The sequence below is a fragment of the Onthophagus taurus genome, chromosome 11 (assembly GCF_036711975.1).
Source record: "Onthophagus taurus isolate NC chromosome 11, IU_Otau_3.0, whole genome shotgun sequence".
In the NCBI taxonomy this organism is placed as follows: Eukaryota; Metazoa; Arthropoda; class Insecta; order Coleoptera; family Scarabaeidae; genus Onthophagus; species Onthophagus taurus.
In genome coordinates, this window is record NC_091976.1 from 1,566,280 (window position 1) to 1,573,287 (window position 7,008).

The window sequence follows — 7,008 nt, forward strand, 5'->3', positions numbered from 1 at the left end:
ACACCAGGTACTATGTTTAAGTTATAATAATTAATAGTGTCCATATCACCCGTAGTGTCCATCAACACTCGCTAAAAAGTCCGGAATAGAACGCTGTTTACTATTAACAATGCCCATCGCCCTAAAACCGGTCCAAAGTTCCCGACATCCCCTAGTGCTCAGCATATGCTCAAGATACGCTTTTTTTTCCCTCCGAATAGATAAATTAGTAAAGCTCCGAAGTTCTTTATAAGAAGTAAAATCAACAGGACTTTTTGTTTTTTTAAATTTAGCAAACGCATTATCATGAAGCGTCATAAGCAGCTTCACATTGTCAGTAACCCAGGGACGGTAATTTTTTCTCATCAAGGAGACCTTAATAGGAGCATGTATGTCGAAAAGCGTAAGAACATTTGTATTAAAAAAGGTCATTTTATCATTTACATTATTATAACACAGGATTTCCTGCCAAGGTATTTCCGCAAGATCACGATTAAAACTGTTTTTATCAAATTGTTTAAAGTCCCTGTAGCTTATAAGACGAGGTTGGGACTTCGGAGTGTCAAATAATTTTAATGTTACAAAAATTAGAGAGTGATCAGCTATGCTATGCACCGGGACAACGCCCTTTTGTTGGATAGTTGCATCCTGATTAGTTATAATATGATCAATTACAGTGGCTGAAGTAGAAGTAATACGAGTGGCATTATCAATAATCTGACAGAGATTGAAATTTTCAAGAATAGACAAATAACTATACCCGTACACCCCGGATATGTCATGAGCATCAATATTAAAGTCACCCAAACACACTAACTCCTCCGAGCGAGGCAGCATTACAGAGAGCGAATCCTCAAAATTCCTTAAAAAATTTGAAATACTTACTTGAGGTCTATACACAACTCCAAGGGTCAACGATCGTTTTTTAAAACGCACCTCTATCCACAGTTGTTCAACGTACGGAAGAATTTCGTCAAAGATTATTTGATAACTATAGGTATCCCTTACATACACACCAACACCGCCGCCCGCTCGTCCGGAATTGAATTCGATTCAATTCTGTTTTTGAATCAATTAATCGTTTATTTTTAACATCAACCAAGATACCGAATTTATGAAGAAAGTCTGCGCCAATGATTGGTTTATTAACGTTCGCAATGGTGAAGACGAATGGAAAATTTCGTCTTAAATTCAGCGAAACCGTGAGTAATTTTTTTCCGTAAGTGTTAATTTTAGTACCATTGGCTGCAGAAAGGCTTGATTCGGTGTCTTGGTTGTGTTTGGGAAAAAGTTTAAATGGTAAAACCGAAATATCGGCGCCAGTATCAATTAAAAAATTTAGGTTATTTTGATTATCAAATATAAAAACTCTTGTATTAAATGAATTTGCCAAAAGTTCAGGCTGACTATCAGTCTTAATTTTGAATTTAGAAAACATTTCTTCTTTTTTCCTTCGAATCTTTACGGGTTTTTTGAATTATTGGTGGTGGTTCTATCTGCAAATACGGAATAAAAACTGCATGTGGCACCATCGCATTTCGTTGCATTTTTACCAAAATTACGATGATACCAACATACGTGATTCAAATTAGTTGAATTGGAATTACTTCTTGATCGAACTTTATGAGAACGATATATCTCACGAGAGGTATGACGCTTATGCTTTGAAACTGTGCAGATAAAGAATTTATCTGACTCTCCACACGTTTCGTTGTTTTTAAATGGAGCTGCTGCCACAGCACGCTACAATATATAATGCTTTCGAAGACTTTTCCAAACAGGATATTATTGAAATTGGTCTATAATTGGCGATTTCACTTACAGAACCAGACTTGTGTATAGGTACAACCTTTGCCCACTTCCAATGTAATAGAGAGGCAAAAAAAAAACTCTTTGCGACCTTTTACGATATAAGGGGGTGTACCTTTTTTGGTTTTAACTTTCTTATTGCTTCCAATATTTCATTATTCGAAATGGGATTAAATGTAAATATGTTCAACGAGCTTCTTTGAACGGATTCATCATATTTATTAAGCGTATAAGTAGAAACATTATCAAATGCCATACTTATATTTTCTGCAGAAGAAAGTGTTGAACCATGTTGTTGAAAACACGTTGCTTCATTTAAGTTTCTTTTTTTGTTAAAAATGAAATTCCAAAAAGAATTTGGCTCATTCTTAATATTTTCTTCCCCCTTATGCTAGCTCTTAACTCCTTAAATTTATCCATACGGTATGCAGAAATGTTTTTAAATTTGTAATGAAAGTTTTTAAATTTAATACTTTTTATTATATCATAGTTAAACCAAACAGAATACTTCCTAGAACAAACCCTTTTCATTGGTGTATACTTTTCAATTATTTCATTAAGTATGCTGTAGAATGCATCTACAGAGTCATTCGCGTTGTGAAACGAACTTAAGAACGAAAAGTCAATACTATTTAAGTCTCGATAAATACCCAAAAAATCAGCTTTCCGAAAATCACGTATATATTTAGGAGTTAATACTATTTTATCTATATTACAGGTTATTTGAATTTCCAATGATGGATAATGACTATCCTCAACCGTGAGTGGATGGTTACATTTATGGACACTGAGGTTCATATCGAAAATTATCAAATCCAGTGTTCTACCATTTCCATTAGGAATATCATTCAACGACTTGCAATTACAAAAGCTAATGAAGTCCCCAAAGTTATTATACTTAGTATTATTAATAGAATAAAAGTCACACCCAATACCTGTAACATGTATAGTTTGTTTTTTTTTCTATAATACTTGTCAATGTCAATTTTTTAGGGTTTTTGTTGGTATTATCTAGGACCCTTATAAAATTTATGTTGTTTTGTTGATTTTTAGTAACATTTTCAGTAACTAAATAGTTGATGTTAAAATACTAATAAATTTTTAAATAAATACGATTTTAATAAAGTACATATTTGTTGTAAAAACGTGCTACAAAGTAATTAAATAGAACAAAACACCTTTTCTAGGTATAATAAATGGCAAATAAACGATTTGCCAAATAAAGAATTTTTGAATAACGAAAGTTCAAACATCAGTGTGACATATTTATTTCAAAACATGACTCCCTGTTAATTTTGCCAACTTTACAACAATTTGGCAGGTATTATAGAAAAAAAATGAACTATATACAAAACCTATTTCCATCAATCAGAAGGACAACGTTCGAAAGTAACGGCATTGGAGGAGAGAGAAGGTTCTAGAGCGGAAAAGTCGGATTTTGTAATTGATTTTTATTCAAAAATATTATTCTATGCCTCGGTGTAATAAAGACACAGATATATTACAATGGTGGAAAACTCATGCTTCTGAATTTCCTATTGTAAGTTTAATGGCACGAGATCTCTTAGTCTTAAACATACCGGCTACTTCAGTCTCGGCGGAAAGATTATTCTCACGTACTGTGTTAACTATAAGAAAACATCGAAAATGCCTTAATAATAGATCTGCACGATGTTTGTTGTGCCTAAACGATTGGGTAAAAAACAAAATCATTTGCGGTCGCCAGAGCTGAGGACACAGCTCTGGCGACCTCGGTACAACTTGTTACTGTTAAGGAATTAAGTTATGTTTACAGAAAACGAAAAAAAAAAAAACAACGTCCCACAATTAATGATGTACTGGGTAATCTTCTGCGTATTTATGGTGGCTACCGTTGGAAAAGCAATAGAACCCCAATACAACGTAGAGTCATTAAACCATATTCCAGGCCTCATGTACAAAAAATTAGGTAGGATCAACGTTGTTCAGATGTATTGGAATGTAGTAACTCATATAGATTTTCAAAATTATGACCGAAATTTTGCATTAATTCAAGTTAATTTAAACGCTATTATGAAGGTCTGTTCACTTGGAAATACAAAATATTTGCGCCAGTCATGTTAGCGCGCTAAATCGCACGGTACACAAGATTGAATGGGAAAAATCCCTGATTCCCAATTTGGTAGGGCATGCACGTGTAAAACGTGGATATTTTGACGGTATCGGTAAGCTTTCTAAAACACTCTTTGGCACTCTTTCTACCGACGATGCTGATCATTTCGAATCTTTAATAACTCAAGTTACAAACAAACAAGTTAAAACCGAAAACTTATTAGGTGAGCAGACTTCAATAATTAAATCTACTATTCAAAATGTAAACAAAACTCTGAATCATGTTGAAGAGAATGAAAAAATAATAGAAAATAATTTAAAGAAATTAAACAAATATTACATAATAAATTCACAGTCGCGTTTAAAACGGAAAATGAGGTGCATAACTTTCATTATCAGGTGTCATTTTTGAACGAATTAATAGATGAGTATCAATTAGAAACTATTAATTTACTAAACATAATTTTGATGGCGAAGCAAGGAATTTTACATCCATTTTTTTTTTTGACTGACGGTAAACACCCTGTTATGTCAATTTTCGCGGAAATTTGTGAAGTACTGTTACTTCAACCACAAAAGGAAATACCTCGTTCCTGTGAAAGACATGTAAAGATAATAAACACCACTTGTATTGAGGGAGAGGGAGGTAATTCCTGGTTATTTACCGTGCCTTACGAGGAAACGTTAGTTATTAAGTGTAGTATAAATTCGCAGGATCAAGAAGTCCGAAAATCTTTGTTAGGCTCCGGTCGAATTTATTTAAGTCCAAATTGTATAGGGGTAATAGGGTTAGTTAAGTTAGTACCAATAATTGAAAGGTATTCCAACATCGCAGTTGATTTTTCTGATATTTATGTGTCCCATATTGCCACAAGTTTCAATAACAGCGAAAACAAGTTTATGCTGGGAGACATAGATGCGTCGCAAAAGGATCACTTAATATCATACTTGAAAGATAAGCAAGCTCTAACGCACGGCACTCGAAAACTAGATGACCTTCTAAAAGAAATAGACGCCCTTAATGAACAAAGAGTATACCGGACTCAATCAATAGTAGAGTCTACGGTTTTGTATATCCCCTATGATATATTGTGATGATTGTAGCTATCGCATGGGTAATTAGAGAAAGAATGAAAAAGAGGAATAGTTCGAAAGTGATAGTGAGATATAATAAAGGAGACGTTAATTTAAAGACGTATGAGGAAGGGACGTTTGTATTACCCGACGGGCGAAATTGCAAAGTTAATTTAAAAACAGCAACTAGCCGGGAATGTTTAAACGAATAAATCGTTTCGAGTGTCCATTAGTTTGTAGTATTATCTAAGTAATCTTGAGTGTACTGCCGATGTATTTTTGTCTGTTCCATATTACACGCGCCAGGGGAAGTAACACTAAAAGTTGAAGAACACAACCACGGAGCACAGGAGTCTAGACCTTACTACGATACGTTCTGAGTCTAGAGTTGGAAGCCATCCAAGTTCACCACGACTCCAAGCCGGCAACCCGAAGCTGAATACTAAAAGAACCCAAGAGTGCACCAGGGATTCTATCTAGTGAAGATTCGTCTCGGAAAACCTTCGCCGTTTAGCCTGAACTAAGTAGGGCTACCTTATGTCCATGATGACCAATGGTTTCCAAAAAGCTCACCCTCAACAACCAATTACGACCCTTAAGACGCGTGTGATATCCAAATTGACCATTTACCGACGCTTAATTGAAAAAATTAAATAAAACAAATAACCAAAAGAACGAAGTGGATAATAATAACCTCAAATTAAATTAACTGCGAGATGGAGAAGAATGTTTAGGTTAAGATAGATTAAGATAAGCACGGTGTTAAAGCTTTGGTGGCAGAGCCGGGTTTGTTTTTTGTTTTTCTTGTAATTTTGTTACTGTAGCTTCAAATATGCTGGGGCATATTTGGCCCAGCGGGGGGTAATGCCACGAATAGTTTTAACACCGATATAAAACAATATTTTATCGAGGGTTATTGTAAGACAATCGCTGGTATGTAATTAGATAATGCTTTATCAACGTCGCGAGGATACGACGACCTGCCCGATGGCGGGGGACGCCTCGGAAGAATACCAGTGATTGTCCGGGAGTTGGGAGTAAGAAGCGGTTAAGTTCGGTGGTAATAAAAAGATTTAAAAGTTATTTGTGATACCGTTTTTGATTTCCAACCCGAATATCTTCCCGACGTCCGGAATACTAAGCCTCAGTACGAAACACGGTAAGTACCTTAACTATTATATTCAGATTAGAAGGGTTAGCTAGCGTTGGTACCTCCGCAATAAGAATTCAAGCGAGTAGCTAGGAGCACTACCCCCTGAACCAAGGGCGAAACGTGACAATAGTGTTAAATTTTTATTTTGTTTTTATTTTGAGACCCATCTCGTGGGTCTCGTTCGAACCACTAGCACCAGTAAAGCTGTTACTATTTTCTGCTCTAAAATATATATATTTTAATTGAATAAATAGTAATTTATTTACTACTACCAAGCAATCAATCTTCTAATTGTTTTTTTTAAATATACAGAGAACACAATATAGTTTGGTGGTTATTTAATTTTTAAAATTTAATCATCATTACTTAAAATCAAGCGATGGAATTTATTTAAATCAGGTATAAAAAAAAATAATGACTTTTTGCAGCGGTGCAATTACAACATTACATAACAGTTTCCATAATATGTTAGCATAAAAAATATACAGGGTGTTGTAAGTCGTGGTAAAATTTTAAACACAAATACTAGAGTTAAAATGATGACCATTCGTATAAAAATTTTTGGTCTAAACTCATAAATGGCTAAGATAAGGGCATTCAAAGAAAAGACATTTTTAAGCATTTTGTTAAATATTTTCAATATGGTTTGTCTTAGAAAGACAAAATTTGGTAAACAGTGCAATGTTATCATGAGAAATGCTATACAGGTGATTATTTAATTTTAACTTTTAGCTGGTTAACAAAATTTTGCTTTACGTTTCAATAAACTTTATTATCAAACTTAACTTAGTACAAAACAATCCTAAAGTTGCGAAAGAAGGATGTTCAATTATAAAATTATTTAGTTCTTACAAAACATTTTATTGAAAATAATCTTTGTTATGACAAGATTAACAACTTTA